General features: G+C 43.0%; 1 protein-coding gene across 4 annotated transcripts in view; it reads left to right on the plus strand.

Moving 5' to 3' along the window:
* The window catches only part of hipk2 (homeodomain interacting protein kinase 2), a 91,805-nt gene that overhangs the window by 43,933 nt on the left and 28,533 nt on the right, over positions 1-19,339 (plus strand). The gene's annotated exons all lie outside the window — the stretch shown is intronic.

Here is a 19,339-nt window from a genome sequence, read left to right on the forward strand (position 1 = left end):
TCTTTGCTAGCATGTATTTTTTTTACGCCTGTCGCCTCGACCCACCTCGAAGGAAGGCGCTGCTGTAGGGATATAAAGTCATGCAGAAAGAGTAGAGCTTTAATAAACCAGATATAGTATGGCAGCTCTTTGTTTAGTTTTTTATTTATTTGTTTATTTAATTTGAGTATGGAACTAAATCAGGCTCAAAATGTTTATTTAGCAGAAAAAATATTTGCTGGAAAAAGAAGTGAAGAAAAAATATTTTTTCCAGTTTCAATTTTGATATAATTTGTTTTTGTATTATTTTACACTTTTAAACAATTAGTTTTTCATATTTGAAATAATTTTTCTGCCAAATTTGGGTTCAGTTTTTTTTATATACGTATCTTTAACAAGTTCAAAATTTCATTCATGTTTTAAAGTCGATTTTTTTTGTGAAAGTTTGACACATTTGGCCCTGATCTGGCATGAGGAGTGGGTCTTCAAGGGCAATGAAACAAGACTGACACTGAATAATGCCATTTTGAATATAACAAAAAATAAATAAATAAATCTAAAATAGATTTAAAAAAAGTTTTTATATTCAAAAACTGAGCATGAAACTAAAAATACAATTCAAATTTCAATTCAAAGGGTGATAAGAATATTTTTCTTGTAACGTTTAACAGTTACAAATAATGAAACATTATGGTCCCGATTTTAGGGGCATTTTTTCCACATCTGTCTAAGTCTTTGGCACAGTTCTGTATGAGACTTCTGCATATGAACTGTAAATGACCTGAAAGGATCCAGAGTCCCAAAACATTCAGAGCAGCCAGAAGTCGCCACCACAAATGTGGCCATCAATATATACTGTTTCGTCTTAAAGGAAGTAAGAGAACAGGACTGGTCCTAAAACAGAACCCTGTGGTACACCATTGGTATCTGACATAAGCTGGTCTTGTCAGAAAGATAAGAAACACCTTAGAATGATATCTGAAAATCCCAACACATCTGTTTGTTCAAATTCAAATGAATAAGTACTATAAACTCTCATTAAACATCTTAAAAAAGCAGTTTCAGAGGAATGCTATTTTCTAAAGCAGGAGTTAAAGGGGTGGCTCACTGGTGAAAAATACATCTTTTAATCTTTTAATGATTTTTTTCTAATTATAATCAGTCACTAAATGTTTCATGCAGGCTGAACATGAAAATAGTCTCCTACACCTATCTGTGTTAGCTTCGGATAGAAAATATATGGTAAAACTCTAGGATTAGAAAATCTTGACAGATCTATGTCACACTGTCAGTAGCTCAGGCGGTAGAGCGGGTTGCCTCATGATCAGCCACCGCCAGGGGCATTCTGCTGTTGTGTCCTTGGGCAAGACAGGTCACCCAACTTGCCTGTGTTGGTGGTGATCAGAGGGGCTGACGACGCCAAATGGCAGCCTCGCCTCTGTCAGACCGCCCCAGGGTGGCTGTGGCCCCAATGTAGCTCACCATCACTAGCAGTGTGTGAATGTGAGAGTGCATGAAAGCGTCTTTGAGTGTCCTAAACAAGTGCTATATAAGTTTGATGTATTCGTGGACTCACCCATCTTGACTCCCAATGGGAAAGGCTGTTGTTGGTTTAGCATCCAGGAAACAGCAGAGAACGTCTCTACTAGTTTAAGGTAACTGTTAACCTGTTTAACCCTAACGCCCCCCAATTGGGGGCCTCTACAGTTTCATGTCCCAAATATCTACAACTGTCCACATTCTCCAAACACAACTAAAACCACAATCAAACAGCCCAGATGGGAAACAAGGCCATTTTAAATAGTCATAAATTAAGATACAATGATATTTGAGCTTTATTTTAGAAGAGCATCTGACCTTCACTGGTGTCTGCTGGGGGAAAAAAAAAACTTGAACAAATATAGTTGAGGACCCCTGGAATAAATGAAACTATTGACTAAATTTCCTAAATGGAATTTGAACTCACAACCTCCATCCTGTCAGCACTTTCACACAGGGCTGCTCTTCTAAAATAAAGTTCAAGTATTATTTTATCTTAATGTATCAAAAATCAAAAAATTGCTTTGTTTACAATCTAAACTGTTTTGATTGTAGCTGTAGCTGTGCTTGGGGATGTCATGATCTGCCCCGGCCTCCCTGACTGTGTCGCTCCTGCCTTAATTAGTCCTATTGTTCTCCCCTGCCCCTCGTTAATATGCCCATGTGTTCCTAATTCTCCCTGTGTATTTATACCTCACGTCTTGTACCTGTCTTCGTTGGATCATTGAATGTGCATGTCTTCGTTTTGTCCTGTCGCTCCCGGTTACTATTAAATCCATTTTTATTTCATCCGTGCCTGCTCTCTTGCCTCCTGAACCCACCACCAAACATGGTCTGCCATCTCCACCCTCACCACATGACAGGGGAATGCAGACAATCACTGACACTTGGGACATGAAACGCCAAAGGCCCCCAATTGGGAGGTGCCAGGGCCCAAAGAAAAAAGGCATAGAGCCTAAAGGGTTAACGTTAGCAACTCCACCACACAGCAGAACTCCTTCAGGCTATTTAGGGAGATAAATCATCAACGTTGCAAAAGCAAACTGACTCGGTTATAGTTGCATTACTGTTATCCAATCAGAGGGTGATATGTCCAAATATCAGCTAGCTAATAAAACTAGCGACCCTGTCGTCGGAAGCTACCTTCTCCTCCAGCTAACTTCTAGTTCCTGAAACAGGCACACTGGAGCATTTTCCCCAGAGTAAGATGACTTACAAGGCATTTATTCTACTAGAGACCACTGCAAATTGATTAAATGAGTGAACTGCATCTTTAATTTTGTGGTGAAAGAAGAAGACCAGATTTGGTTAACTGTGAGCATAATTATTGGTGGTTAAAGTTTGCCAGGAAGGCAGAGAACAACCCAGCTCCATACCCAGCTGTGACGCTCCCCCTAGGGGCTCAGCAGGAATTGTGGAATGTGGCTGATGTGAGTCTGGTTCGAGCTGGAGATAGCAAAAGGCCCGGAGCGTGCAGCTGCGAGTTCCAGAATCTGGGAGACGCTTATGTGCGTGTCACTCCTGTTATAAAACGTGAAGCAGTGATAATTTGTGAGTGTGTTTGCTTGCTCTTGTTTAAATATTTATGCCAGCTTGATGGGGCTGTTTGTATTTATACATCCAGTTTTGTTTGTGACCTTGTGCCGGCCACGACCGAGACCTCGTCTCGGGAAGTGGAACGACTCCCGCATCCTGTTTGACAGTTCAGGTCAAGGCCTTACTCCTCACTCACAGGACACGTCTGGAATGTGAGGCAGGACCAGATTACAACAAGCTACTTCCCACAGCTGGTTAGCCAGTCAGCTTAGATCTCCCTCGGTCAGAACAATCGCACGAGGAGGGGATGACAGCTCGCTTTTTGTTCTGGAAGTTTCCTGTCCTTTACTGGGCAAAGTGTCGGTTAAAGTGCAAAGAAGAGGCGTAGCTCCTTTGTCTGCCCCCCCTCCCTTCTTTTCCGCCACTCATATCCCCACCAGCACTTTCTCCCACCCAACAACCAATCGCAGAACCCTGTGCATTTGAGAGAAGAGATCTGATTGGCTGAACCAGGGTGTCTGGGAGGTCAGGGCTGTGATTATCTCACACATTGTTTTCCTGGATGTTTACCAGCAGCAACCTCAGAGACAGAAGAGCCAAACTTCACAAAGGGGAAGAAAAGTGAAAAAAAGCTGAAACATTTAGGAGAGTTTCTTGATTTGGTTTCTTGCCTGGAAAATAAAATCATAAATCCGTCGCGCTAAACACCGTTATAAAAACCACACAAACCTAAACGAGCACCTTTCAGAGCTGTTAATTCTTCTGCACTGTTTTGTCGCCAACACAACTACAAAAAGCAACGCTGGGTGCCAGAATGCCTTTGCTGTGTGTGTTCACTGAGAGAGGATGGTCTCCCCTCGGGGCAAGAAAGAAAAACACCTGGTTTAAAAAAGAGGAGGGGTGGCAGTCATGAGTTATAGAGCTGTCACAGCAAAGTGTGGGTTTATGGAATGTCTTTAGCACATTTAATCTAAGATGAAAGCATATTTGACTGGTAACTAATATATTCTTTAGCTTAAATGAAAGAGTGTTTTTGATTAGATCTATATGGTTTGTCTTTATCAGGAGATGCTATCAGTTCTTCAACACAAGCGTCATCGAAGCATATGTTTTATGAAAGTAAGCATACATATGATTTTATCTAAGTGTGTATTTATACTATTGCATTAATTATCAGTTGAGCAATATGTGTTAAAATATGCCTTTTTTCATGATAAAGGCACTTGCTCCAAGCTGTTCTCCCATTTATACTCTAATTTCTTCTATCTTTTGGCGTTGAGGCAAGGGTTTAATATCCATCTCTGTGTAAAATGGTATTACAGTATCTATCGCTTTGAATGTGTACATTACAAACTATTGTGTAACGCTAACTTTATAGGCTCATCAAAGGACAGAATGCATGTAGACATGGATCAAACACTAAAAATATCATCTTATTTCATGTGTCTTAACTGAAATAACAACAGTTCTCCACACCACTAAAATGTGCTTTTCATGTCAGTCAAAATCGTCTGTCGAGGAAAAAAGTGAATGAGTTAAAAGTGTTTCCAAAATCCAAAAAAAGACTGTTTTCTTTTAAACAGAATCTGAGCCCACATTTGACTGATTATTCTTGTGTCTGAGTCTTCGTGCAGGAATATTATTCCTGTTTTAAGCATATTTAATTAGGTTGTTAATAATAATAGTTGCAGTAAAATAATTCAAATTAACCAAACTCATTCATAATACATAATAGCTGAAATATGCCCTATTTTAGTTATTTTTCCTGATTTATTCAATTGTTTGAAATAAAATAAGAACATACGTGAAATTCACAAATGGCTTCTAATAAAAATGAATTAAAATTATCATTATTACTTTCCCCATGCTATAATTACTTTTGTATATTGATATTTTTATACTTTAATTAGCAACATTACATTTTTAGCATTAAATAAATGCTAAGTTTATTTTAAATTCAGATTAGTTGAAATTGATGAGATTAAATGGGCTGCATGGTGGCACAGTGGTTAGCACTGTTTCCCCGCAGCACGAAGGTTGCAGGTTCGAAACTCAGCTGCAGCCTTTCTGCGTGGAGTTGCGTGTTCTCCCCATGCATGCGTGGGTTTCCTCTGGGTACTCCAGTTTCCCCCACAGATCACAACATGCCCTATAGGTTATAAATTGTAAGTTGCTTTGGATAAAAGCATCTGCCAAACAAGTAAACATAAACAGAAATGAGGGGAAAAAAACAACAGAATACTGTGATTGGACCAATACTGAACCGTCACCCTTAGTTTCGCTCAGTCACAGTAACATCTTGCCCATCTGTCTGATACCCCAAAAACAACCCAACTTGGGTTATTTTTAACCCAAGTCACAGGTTAAGGGGGACCAACTATTTTCTGAGTTAATTTAACCCAAGTACTTGAGTTATTTTCATCAACCCAAACTTTGGGTTGTTTCGTTGATACGTGGATAACCCTTAAGGGTTGAAATAACTCAAACTTTTGAGTAAGAGCCACATTTGCTTGCTAGCAAGTTAGCAACCCTTGTGTACTAATGCTAGGCAAGTGAACGTCAGTGGTTTGCTGGCAAATGTTTAAGCTAGTGTTTCAGCTAGTGTTGACCACCACACAGGTGAAGACGAATGAAAGGAAAACAAATGTGAAGAAAACAGGGACAAAAAGTAAGAGAAAAAGCACTCTGACGACTTTTCTCGCTTAATGACTGTAAAACTGCTCACTTTTCTTTCCTGCCTAAGCTTCCTCCTTTTCTGGTTTTCTCACTGTTTGACCAGCAAATTTCAAAGAGCACTCCTGCCACCTACTGGAGTGGAGTGGGAATCTAACCCAATTATTGGGGTTGACTACTGTAACTCTCTTTTCACGTGTCTGAGCAAAACCTCCCTGAACCGTCTACAGGTGGTTCAGAATGCCTGTGCTCGGCTTCTGACCAGGTCGTCCAAACACACCCACATCACCCCGCTTCTGAAGGGACACAGCAGACTACACTTCTTGAGGATGCTTAGGTCCTTCAATGACTGTAGCAAGATGCTGCAGATCTTCTACAAGTCTGTTGTTGAGAGTGTAATCTCTTCAGCCATCGTCTGTTGGGGTAGCAGCATCAGAAGCAGGGACCTGAAAAGGCTCAACAGCCTAATAAAAAAGGCTGGTTCTGTTCTGGGGACGACTGAGGAACCACTGGAGGAGATAATGCAAAGAAGGATTCTCCAGAGAATCAAGAAAATGATGGACAACCCTGAGCATTCTCTTCACAAGACTGTCCGACAACGGAAGAGTGTCTTCAGTCAGAGAATTCTTCAGTTTCGCTGCAACACTGACCGCTACTGGAGCTCCTTCCTGCCAACAGCCATTGTAATATACAACAACTCTTTGATGACTTGATTATTATTATTATTCTGAGCTACTACAGCAATCAATTTCCCTCTGGGATTAATAAAGTATTTTTGAATTGAATTGAATTCTCCTCCAGCTTCATTGGCTGCCAGTCAACTTCAGGGTTCATTTCAAGATCCTGGTTCTGGTCTATAGGGCCTTACATGGACAAGCACCATCTTACATTGGTGATCTTCTTAGTCCCTACACCCCCAGCAGGTCCCTGAGGTCCAGTGATCAAAGCCTACTGGTTGCGCAGCACCAGGCTAAAGACCAAAGGTGACAGATCATCTGCTGCTGTGGCCCCCAGACTCTGGAACTCTCTCCCCCTGAGCCTGAGATCAGTGGACTCAGTGGTCTCCTTTAAAAAGCAGCTGAAGACTCACCTGTTCAGGCTGGCTTTTGTCTGACCTTCTTCATCCTCTCCTTGTTCTGCTTTCCCCACCTATACCACCTTCCTCAGGATCCACTGATTTCCCTCTTTCCACTCTCTCTGTCTTTCCATTTTTAATCACAATTGTCAATTATTTGCTCATTTTAAAAACATTTTTATTCATTTTCTAAATTCTTTTTTATATTTTTACATTTTTTTGTTTTTGTGAAGCGCCCCGTGATTTGTATCTTGAGAGGCGCTATAGAAATGATATTTTCTTCTTCTTCTTCTTCTTCTTCTTCTTCTTCTTCTTCTTCTTCTTCTTCTTCTTCTTAACCTACTCACAGACAAACAATCCAGTAAAAAAAAAACAAATACAGAAATTGGGTTTAAAAAATACCCTATAATGCAATTTATGGGTACAGCTCTGAATTTATAACCCAGAACAACAACCCAACATGAGTAACCCAGTAACTGGGTTGAAGAAATAACCCAACTGTTTTTAGTGTGTGTGATTGGCCCACCAAACCAATAGAACGTTGTGATTGGACCGCTCTGAATGTCAGTCATCGGGGCAGTCCGCCATTTACATTGTGGAAGAAGACATAAAACATAAAACAACACGTTGTTTTTCTAATGATTGGCCAGTCACAATACTGGCCAGGACTGTGGAGGTTCAAATGAAGCGTGCCTAGACCGACATGCAAAGCAAAGTTATTGTGCTTCGGCAAATGAAGGTCTAGATCAGGGCTATTTAATTCCGGGCCTTGAGGGCCAGTGTCCAGCATGTTTTAGTGGTTTCTCTGATCCAACACACTTGATTCAGTGGTTGAATAACCTGTGCAGGAGCTCATCAGGCTGTACAGAAGCCTGTTAATCACCTATTAATTGAAATCAGGTGTGTTGAAGCAGGTTTAAAACCAAACCTACTGGATATCGGCCCTCGAGGCCCAGAATCAAATAGATCTGGTGTAGATTCTCGGCTAGTACTCTAAAACGTGTGAAAGAAACCGTGCAGCTGACCTTTCTGCCCATTTCAGAGTGTGTGACATTTCCACAGTGACACATACCTTAGAAACAAAAGTGTGTATCTTAGAAATTGTGCTGTAGCAATGCTGGAAAAGTTGGAATTCCAGTTGTGTACCTGCTCAGTCCCAATAAGACCTGTGTGTCGGTATTTCTAGCAAGAAATTGTCCTGATTGCGTAACATTCTAAACCTTTTAGTTCCAGCTTCGATTTGCTTACTTAATGTTTAATCACTTGGTAGCTGGCTAATCCTACGTCTGTTCTTTACCCAATCAGACTCTCAGATTGTGCTTACACATTGGACATAGCAGATAGAATCAGCTCCATCTGATGCCTCCTTGAGTGAAGTGGCGACAGCAGAAATAATGTCACCCCATCCATAATAATTGAATCCTCAAGCATAGCTACGTGAAAAAGATAAAGTATTGATTGTTGATGCACAATAATTGTTTTCCTTCTGCTATGCGTTGGTTTCTCATCTGCGTAGCAATGGGAGAAAATTCAAACTCCTCACATGACAGCGGGAAGAGGTTTCTGTTTAAAGGTGATTAACTGTGACTATACTTACAAATGACTGGGCACCGTTTCAAATCCAAATTAATTACTTGTCATCATGACTTCTTGTTTTTGAAGACAGCTCCTATGATTATTGCCCACTCTAACATAAGAGTACAACACACTGCTTTTTACCCATAGACATACATTTCAGTGAGAATGAGCAAAGTTACCTTGTAGGATGTTTTGTGTTTTATCTGCTGTTTTGTGTTCACTTTAGGGGAAAATAATGGTGCAAAATTGTGAAAATGTTTGTCTCTCCTCGTGTAATCTAATATGGAGTCTAGTTTGGGGTACATGTTCTCAAATTGCTAAACAAAGCCATTTTTTTTAATGTCAGCAAAGAATGCAACATGGCAAACGGCGTTAAAACGTACCAAGCAGGGGCCGATGCAAGGATCTGTGAAGAGACTGCTCATAATGAACAAGAGCCTCGCCTCTACTTAAGGTTCCCTTAACAGAGTGGTTCACTGACAGACCATTTTATTATTATTACTGATTATAATCAGTCACTCTGAGTTCAACATGCAGGCTGAACATGAAAATAGTCTCCTACGTCTATCTCTTGCATTAGCTTCTGCAATGCTCAAATTTGAAAATCCTGACAGATCAATGTCACACTGTCTCTGAACATTCAGGGACTCTCTGATCTTGGCTAATGACGGGGAAGGCTGTTGATACCATACCATACCACCTTTATTCATATAGCACTTTAAAAACACAGCCATACGGCCGACCAAAGTGCTGAACAGTCACACAATAACAGAGATAAAAACATAGAACAGAGCAATAAAATACAGTTAACAGATAAGAAACAAGTCAATAAAAAGCTCAGATAAAAACCTCACAATAGTTCCGATAAAAACCATTACAATGGATGAAAAAATAAGAGTAGTAAAAACCAAAATAACAGCTAACTGTTAAAAGCAAGGGTAAAATAGTTTGTCTTTAGTCTAGACTTAAAAACTGCCAAGGAAGATGCCAGTCGAAGTTCGTTCCACATTTTAGGACCGGCAACAGAGAAAGCTCTTTGTCCGCATGATTTATAACAGGCTTTTGGTACCTCGAGGAGCAACCGGCTGGAGGACCTGAGTGTGCGACCGGGAGTATAAATCGCAAGAAGATCAGACAGGTACACGGGGGCAAGACCATGGAGGGATTTGAAGACAAAAAGCAATATTTTATATTGGACCCTGAAAGTGATGGGCAACCAATGAAGGGATTTTAGAACCGGAGTTATGTGCTGGCGCCTGTCAGTACGTGTGAGGAACCTAGCCGCTGTGTTTTGGACAAGTTGAAGTCTGGCAAGAGTTGACTTATTAACACCCAGCAATATTGCATTCGAATAGTCGATGGTTCAGCGTATAGGAAACGGCACAGAACGTCTCTACTAGTAGAAGCTAGGGCTGGGTAGTAGTTCAAAAATGTTTTGTTATCGAAACTTCTGACTCTTATCGTGATAAATTTTCCCATGTCAATACATTAAATAATAAATAAATGAAAAGATGTGTGTAGGTTGGCGATGTTCATGTCCCTTTAAGAAGCTGTACCACCTTAAGTCACGTAAAAATGTGACTCAACTAATACATCCGACAGCCCCATCTAGTGGACAACTTTTTTTCTGTGCATACCTGTAGTTATCGTCCTTTTATCGTTGTTGAGGTGAAATCCTCAATATACTGTGATATTAATTTTAGGCCATATCACCCAGCCCTAGTAGAAGCTAACTGTTAGCAATAGCAACTCCCCAACACAGCGGAACTCTTTCAAGCTTGTGTTATTTGTGGAGATAAAACGTAAAGGTTGCAGAGCAAACGGAGTCGGTGGTTGAGTCGTGTTGCTGTTAGCCAATCAGAGGAGAGATGTCCGAATATCAGCAAATAAGACTCCACATCCTCTCTCCTCCCGCTGACTTCTAGGGTGTTTCTCAATGCCAAGGAACCTTGCCTTGATGTCTTGGCCCCGCCCCGGTTGCCTAGGAGATACGTCATCGGGAGCCACCAAGACGTGTTCCAATGTTCATGTTCTAGCGAGGCGTGTGTTCTCCGTTTGTTAGCCGTTTAACTAGCTGAGCGAGGATACACGGGAGGTGTCTTGTAGCTTAGCCTTGGTCAAAAATTACCCAGAATACACCACTGTATTTTCAAAAGGATGGCGGATCAGAAGCCGGCAGCTACTTCGGGGACAATTTTCAAGATTAAAAGTAAGTCAAGTAAATAAAAACGTTTTTTTTTTAGATCCAAAGAAGTTGTCTATGGTTGGTTAGTTGCTTAGTAGTTGCAGCTTCGGTGGTTAGTGGGTAGTAACTCACTTATATTTTTAATTTAATAAACATAAACACAAATTAAAAAGTAAAAGGCTCATTATGTATTTATATTGAAACTAATATGTATAAAATATACATTATCTCCCGTGTCAGGTGGCGTTACGTGACCGCCGTGGAAGCCACGGTCACGTGATGCAAGTCTGTTCCATTTAACCGTTTTCTTTGACCAAGGAAGGACGGTGTCCTTGCAAGCAAGGCACCTGGCCTCGCAAGACATCGCCTCACAAGGCCAGACGCCTTGATATTGAGAAACACTTTTCTAGTTCCTGAAACATGCTCACCTGGATTTTTCCCCCAGAGTACAGCTTACGAGGCATTCATTCCTACTAAAGACCACTGCGAATGTATTGATTAAATGAGTGAACCGCACCTTTAAAATATCTTGTGTGTTTGAGAATATATGCATTTACGTGCACAATTTCGTTACCGTGGCCTTCCATGCATGGTGTTAGTTTTGTCAGAGGCACCGAGGGGTCAGTCATCATTGAGACTTGACCACATTTGGGTGACAACCTGGATCGGCTGCTGTCAGTCCATCCCATCAGCCTTCTAATTAACCAGAAGCCTTCTGCACTCCAGGGGCTTGTTACATTCCATAAAAAAGAGAGAGAGTAGCATTCTGCTCAAATAGACAGAAACCGAGGCAAGCAGAAGAGCTGGCAGATTGAAGGAACAAGCTCGGGGAACCGTACCAGGAGGTCTTTCCCAGAGTTAAACATGTAGAAATGTGCAGCTCTGACGTAGTTGCATGAGGTTGTATTGAAGCTCTCTGCACCCCGTAGCTAGTCGCGAGGCAGGTCTGCCTTGGGCGCTGAGAATTCATGTCACACACAGCAGAATTTGATTAGGCAGGAGATGGTAATACTGCCTGACCTGGTGGGAGGAAGGAAGAGGGTAGTCAAACAGGGCTCAGCAATCGAGGGAGGAGGGGGGATGGGTTGAGTTAGGGATATAGCACATGTACTGTATGTCAGCGCACCATGGTGGGGGTATGATGAAGGGGAGGAATTCTCAGCCTTGCAAATGTCTCCCCACCCTTTTTGATTTACACAAAAAACAAAGAACAAGCGCAGCAGCATTTACGATAGCAACTCTGCATTTGTTTGCATGTGCAGTTAATTTGTATGTTTGTGTGTCACAAGGAGAAATGTGTTTTTGCGGTGATGGGACAGCACCCAAGTGGCTCCAAGCTATGCATTCTCAGGCGCGTCATCTGTTGTTGCATCCCTTATCCAGGATGCACGGCCCCTTCAGTAAACCGCTTTGACCATTTTCTCTCCTCTGTCACCCTGAGCCAACCAAAAAGGGCGTCTCTATTCAGAGAAAATAGAAAATAAAATGAAAATGATCCCAGACAACAGAGGAAACAGACTCAACCACAAGTGAAAGAAGGATTCATGCAAAGACTGCCAGTCAAGAAGGCATCAGACAGCTTTTGGTTTGGCCGGTAATATGAAGCACATAACTGTCGCAGCTGCTTTTTAAACTCAAAGCCTGCTAAATGTTGTTACTATATAAAAACAACGTATTTTCAGGTTTATGCATGAATTTTGATGTGCCTTTCACTGGCGTGCACTCCGCTGATTGCACTCCAACCTCGTGTAGAGCTGAGTGAGGGCTTGAGTTAGCTCATTGATTCTCTTGTGTACTCCAATTTGCTGTAGTGATCAGTTTGGGTTTCAACATCCCTCAGCCATGAGCAGATGCAATCTCTTCTACCTGACTGACTACCTCTGCCAGTCTACACCGTGTGCCTTGCCGCCCGTTACGCTGCTCTCCTGTCTGTCTTGGTGAACATCTCAGCAGTGACAAGCTTTCCACTTGGTTAGGAAGCCCGAATGGCTGTACTGCATATGTAAAAGTGTTTTTGCTAGGATTCATTTCTTTGCTCTTTTTTTGTCTCAGTCGTCTCTTAGCGCCCTCTCAGTGATTAGCGCGTTCCCTCAGGGTGACTAGGGGTTTAAAATCTGGCAAACAAACATCATCGATACATTCCCAAGAAACTTGTTCCCTTTTTCCCCCTTTTTTATATTTTAACCAGAGTGGCATGTCAATTACCCAGTTATTATCTGATGAGTCAGACACGGGTTTGACTTTTCAAGCAGAGCTGCTCATGCCTCAGGGTCGGGTCAGTGTCTGGCCATCGGCGGCGAGACTGTCCTAATAATGTCTGACTGTCAGCCGCCTTTTCTAATAAGGTGGTGGAGACTTCATGCTTCCTTTTGGCATCCCCTAAATCTTTGCTCTGGGCTGTCTGTCTTGACGGCATCATTGTATGACAAATACCCATCATTTACTGATGGCGAATCCTTCTCGGCACTCTTCCCTTTGACAAACGAGGCAGACAGGACAGAATATGTGTGTGTGTCGTGGGTGTATTGGTGGGTGTTGATGAAGGGAGCATCTGTCTTCTATTGTTGTACCAACCATTTCCATTTTCCCTCCCTCTCTCCCTCTCCCTCTTCTTTCTTTCTTTCTTTCTTTTCATTTTTCCTTCTCCGTCCACCTTGATGACGCAGGTTTGTCCCTTTGACCCCTCCGACAAGACGCCAGGAAGGAGGGTATAGTGGTACTGTTGTGCTGGGAGGCACGAAAAAGTCATCAGGGTGGAGGGTAGAAAACGAGATGTATCACTGATAGAATCAGCTGCACGCTGGAGAATAATAAGCGCAGGACGAGGCAATTACCAACAAGGAGCGATGGGACAATACATAGATGCCTTAACGAACGACCAGGCTTCGCTTTAGCAGCAGCCATCGTTCCTGCTTCATTTTTATGTTTTTACTGTGCAAAACCGAACAAGAAAGAAGAAATTACTGGTAAAGAAAATAACACTTTTTTAAGTCTCTTCAGCAGCAAACGCATTGCAAAGGCAAGAGAATATGTTTGATGTTCCGTAGTACTTAATAGTAACTTTGATATGCTATCAAATACTTTGTGCCCCTTTTTTCAGCAAACAGCCTTTGCACAACGGCAAAGGGTCTGGCGATGCAAAAGAATGTGACCTGCTAATATTGACTGTTCCATACCGCGACAACAAGGCTCCGTGTGTGCCTCGGTGACACGGGCGGCTCTCTGCCCGCTGAATATTTCATTATCTAAAATGCCTCAAAGAGGAGGGGGAGAGAGGAGGGAGGTGTAAAATGTGAGGTGGGAGAGACGGAGAGGACTTTTGCTTGTGCAAATGCTACTTCTGTTAGCTTTCTGTTAAAACGTACTCCTCGGGGAGGCGGTGAACCGGACTCTAGATCGTGTTGAATCAGCACGAGTGTGAGTCCACCTCTCACCTGTATTTTATATTAGCACGCTTTGGTGCATTTGGGTTTGCGTTGTCATGGTTTCCGATGGCAGTGTCTCTCCACAACTTTACTTACTGCTGCTTGCATAATTGCATTATTTTAACAACCCCCCGTGCATTGATGTCTTTTGATATTGATCTCTCTTTTTTTTTAATCCCTTCCACGGTTATGTACTGCTATTTGGAAGACTAATACTTTAAACAACTAAACACTGGCAGCCGTGTCAGCACTTTTTTCGTCCTTTTTTTTTTTTAAAAAACGTAGAAAAAAGAAAGATTGTGAGACTTGTTTTCAAGACCTTGAACACCGGGAATGCTGCCACTGCTTGTAGAGTCAGAACATTTCTCAAGGACTCGGTAGAAAAACTTGCACAGATTTACCTCGACTCTCTTTGCCCCTCAGCCACCTGGAACACAAGCTCTAAATCTGAATGCACTTCCTGACTGCTATAAAAATGTGCATTTACTATACACATTTCCTGCACCGTGCTTGGTTTGTGTTGCGGCTTAAAACTGATAGGGGCAGGTGGAGCATCAGGGGAGGGGTACAGTATGGAAATGTGCATGTGTCTAGGCTGGAGCGAGTTCCTACGGGCCACAGGTGCATGGCAGGGAATGCAACTTTGCATATTGATTTCACAGTCAGTGATCACCATGCAATATGTCTAGAAAAGTGCTTCTCTATGGCACGTCTTCAAAGAGGCTGTGGAGGAATGTTTTGGGGCATGAATATGTAGATAAAACCCCGGGGGGGGGGGAGTCATTCACAGCCCCAACATGAGCCTTTTACATTAAGCGAAGGCAAGGCGTGGGATGGAGAGAAGGGCCGAGGCAAAAAGAATTGGGCAAATGGGAAAGAAGTAAATGGTCTGGCAATGTTTTTGTCTGTTAGTGCTGCATACAATATGTCATGAGTGAGCTTTCAACCTGGGAACTGTATACGCTTCTATTATTTACCTTAAGAAGGCGTTCATTCCTTACCCCCAGCTGCCTGCCTCTTGAATAAAGCATGACTACATAAGGACTAATGATGATGGCTTAAAAATAGTAAAGAAAAAGACCAAGCTCATGTCAAAAGGCTGGCTGTCGGGTGTTGTGTGTTTAAGTCTATGTAAATGTTGCTGGGTTCAAGGGATCCATCAGTCTCCCCTCTGGAGCCAGGCTAAGGGAAGGTCAGCCTGATGGATACATCCTGACATGCACACAGCCTATGATGTCAGCTGTGTGCATATAGCTGTGTATCTTCGTGTGTGTGTGTGTGTGTGTGTGTGTGTGTGTGTGTGTGTGTGCGTGCGTGCGTGCGTGCGTGCGTGTGTGTGTGTGTGTGTGTGTGTGTGTGTCAGACCAGCAGAGCGCAGTTCAACAGAGCAGAGGGCGGGGAGGTGATGGGGAGGCAGTGGGGAGGGGAGCACTAACTTGTTTGAAGGGGGGCTTTGCTGGCCGAGGGGAGGTAAGGAGGGGTTGGGTGGTGAGTCTGGGTGAGGTGTTGGGGCTGGCTGGGCCAGCAAAGGGGACGGGTGAAAGGGCCGAGGTGAAGGGGGTGTTCTGGGGTGGCACAAGAAAGGTCTCATTCATGAGCTGTGCCATCTCTGTCTCCCAAGGGGATTGAGGCTCATCAATGACCAGGCCAGCTGGGAGGATGTCAGCATGCAGACTCTACCCCGCTCGCCCCATCCCACCCTCTCTCTTTCTTTTGTCAAGAGCCGGTGCTGTCAGAGGCAGTAGCCCGGACACTGAGTCCTCTCATGCCATTGGGTTTGCATTCAAAACCAATGAAAGCTTTTGGCTAGCCGTGGTTTGCATGCTGTCTGTGCAGTATGAAGCATATAAGGTCGGGAAGAAGTTTCCCACCAGTCCAGCAGAAACACTTTGCAGTAGGTGCACAAGTTGACCCTGAGCTAGGTGGATCGCAGGTCACGGGGCAAAAGATTATCAGCGTGAGCTGAATTCAGCATGTTTAACTAAAGGCTGACTCAACATCGTAAATATGATTCATTGTATGGAAAATATCGTATATTATTGCAGAATAGTCTCAGAAATACATATTTAAAATGATGAAAATCTGTCTTGTCCATAATGCACCAGAGTTCAGACAGTTTTAGAAATATGGTGAATCTCCCCAATAAGTTATTTAGCATTACAATGAAGCCGCCCCCCAACAGCACAAGCCATCATCTAATGTTCATTTAGAGAGGCAAAGGCACAGAAAAGCTGCAAAGTTTGTGAGCTGCACAGATGTGTGCAGCCGGCGAAGGCCCTGCCTGCCTGAGCAGCAGATGAAGAGCGCTTTGCATGCAATGGAAAAGGTGCTTTGGTAGGGGCACATTTGCATTTGTGGTTTCAGATCATGCTCACCAACATTAGCCCCATCCTTCCTTTCCTCCCTCCCTCCCTCTGTCTCTGTCTTTATCTCTCTCGGCCGGTATTGGAGAATAACCCGAGAAGTCTCCAGCTGAAATGGATCAAAGCACAAAATCAGCTCAGGTCCCTAAGTAGCTACATCCATGCATAGAGGCTCTCAATTAAAGGCTGGACAACATGCAGTGATTCCATTTACACCTAATTTCAGAGGGATTTGTGGGACTGGTTTTTATAAAAACCTGTCATATTTACTACTTTAGAAAGCTCCCTGGGGAGTGGTACGCCAAATTGTAATACCAGAGTGTTTTCGAAGACAGATAATAGCCTTAGCTCATGAAAGTAGATGGTCAGGACCATGGACGTAATTTTCACTTTAGAAGTGGGGGGGACACGGGGGGGGGGGGATCTTTACAGTATGCTCTAATGAGAAATGGGCTTCAACACAAACGGTTGTTTTCCGCTTGGTCCTAGAGCGCAACCAGTGTCAATTTAACATAGCGTAATGTTGTTTTTGGATGGTAAAAAGTGCAGGGGTCAAAACTTGACTTTGGAAAAAGTGGGGGGGGACATGTCCCCCCTGTCCCCCCCCCCCCCCCCCAAAATTACGTCCATGGTCAGGACACTTGGGGGTGAAGAAAACTTATTTGTCTATCCTAGATCATTTTTTTTGGCCAGGGATGAAATGGGATATAGCAAAGTTTTGCAGAGCCTGCCACGCGTGTCAGATGGTGGGAAAGCCAAATCAGCCCATTAAACCGATGCCGTTGTCACCCATTCCTGTGATAGGAGGACAGCCTTTTGATCACATATTTACTACTTTAGATTCTCCCTCTTTTCTCCTTTGTGCATGCACTCGCTGCAGTGATGGCATAAGTCTTGTGATACGTGTGTTTTCGTAGAAAGGCAGTGATCTGACTGGGATGAGGGGAATTCCTTAACAACTCGTTTGGATGATTCAGTTTCAGAATGACCAAACCTTCAAGGAGGTAAAACTGCGACAATAATCAGTTGTGTGTTTCTTTCTTTTTAAACATGGGAATCCTTTCTTTGTCTGTGTTTTATGCAGCTCAGCCCTGCTGGGTTGTTATATTGGTTTCATTATATTGTTAGGGGGAAAAATAACTAGCCACTGTGCTGCCTGCTTCTGCTGTCAGCCTCGAAACAGACTCGAAAGCCAAAACCTGAAGGAACAAACGACACAGAAGCATAAATAAAACAGAATGCCTCCATTTCTGTGCGTTTTATTGTATCTGTAAAGCACTGTTTGCAGCTTTTTTGTGATTTGAGTTTACTAAAAAGCAGCTATGGCTCCTTTGCATTACATCACCTTTCTTGTGATTTCTGTGTGCAGCCGTTGTTGTCCCCTCTTCCCCGAGTCCTCAGTGAAAGTCGCCTAACGAGCCGCTGGAGGAGGATCATGCTGACCCTGGCCCCTTTGTCCATCTCTCTCCTTTCCTACCTTCAGCAGACCTCTCTGTTCACTCTGTTATCACCTCCCAGCAGGCTCCTTTCTGCTTCTTTGATAGCCTTTTGACAAACGTCTCAGCTCATTGTGTGCGATGTTTACTTCGTATTGGAGTGTAATGGCGCCCTAAGATACTGTTGCCTGAGTGTTGTCTTTGGTGTCAGCTCCATCGCTGCCCTTTAGACCCCAGTGACCACCTTCTGTGTCAGGAGCTCTTCAGTGTGTGAAGCGTTGCTTCTCCCCTTCTGTATTTGCGTCTCTGGCTCTTTGAAACTTTCTTTTATCCTTTCTACTATCACGTACAGCCCATTATTGTCTCTCACGATTCATTCCACCTTCATGTGGGCTGCATGGTGGCGCAGTGGTTAGCACTGTTGCCTCGCAGCACGAAGGTCGCTGGTTCGAAACTCGACTGCGGCCTTTCTGCGTGGAGTTGCGTGTTCTCCCCATGCATGCGTGGGTTTCCTCCAGGTACTCCGGTTTCCCCCACAGATCACAACATGCCCTATAGGTTAACAATTGTAAGTCACTTTGGATAAAAGCGTCTGCCAAATAAATAAACATAAACATAAACATGTGCCATAGCAAATAGTTGCACTGTTTACCCCTGCATCAGTAGGCAGGAAAGCGGGTGTAGGGGGCATTTTCTTTTGACGTTGCTACCTCCAGCCCTTTGCTGCTCTATAAAGTCCTGAAGCATCATTCCACACATGCTGTTTTCCATAACCAGATCCCGCCGAGGCCCGAGGGGTGAGGCTGGGGGGGAACTTTCCAGGATCTGACTTGAGTTCCTTTGAACTGCACTGCTAATTTATGTGTACGGACACAATAATGCACAAGGACTTCAGTTCACTTCAAGAGCTTTATTGTTGTGTTTATTGGAGCTAATACCACATCTGTACCAAAGAATACAATAATGCCTATGGATGTAAGAAAAGATATATACGGCAACATATTGTGATATTTTTTCCAGCGGTATTGCATCGATATTCAAAAGCAGTGTATCTACTTTTTGGAAGACTTTTCATGCATTTGTGTATTTTGCCATGGGTTTTGTTTCCATCACTGGAATGAAAATCCCTCTGTTACGGTTTACATACTTCATGTTAAACATGTTAAGTTTCAGTTTGGACTGTTTATTTAATTTTCCTGCAATAAATTCAGTCTAAAAACTCGCTAATATCGTCTGACTGAATGTATCGCAATATATTGTGATACATATCGTATCGCCATGATTTCACCAATACACATCCTTAACTCATTCACTGCCAGCCGTTTCCTGATCGCTAAAGCCCTTCGCTGCCAGCGTTTCTCACCGTTTTTACTGTTTTTTTTAAGAGTCACAGAACGTTGCGCGCTAGCATGATGTCGATGCCAAAACAACCAAAACAAAGAGAAGACTCACCTCTGACATCAGGAAGAAGCCGCGTGTTTCGAGCGTTATCCGTTCTTTCATAATCCGTTGTTGAATTGTGATCGGCAGACGCTTTTCCGGTTCGCGCC

The sequence above is a fragment of the Nothobranchius furzeri genome, chromosome 4 (genome assembly GCF_043380555.1).
Source record: "Nothobranchius furzeri strain GRZ-AD chromosome 4, NfurGRZ-RIMD1, whole genome shotgun sequence".
Lineage (NCBI taxonomy): Eukaryota > Metazoa > Chordata > Actinopteri > Cyprinodontiformes > Nothobranchiidae > Nothobranchius > Nothobranchius furzeri.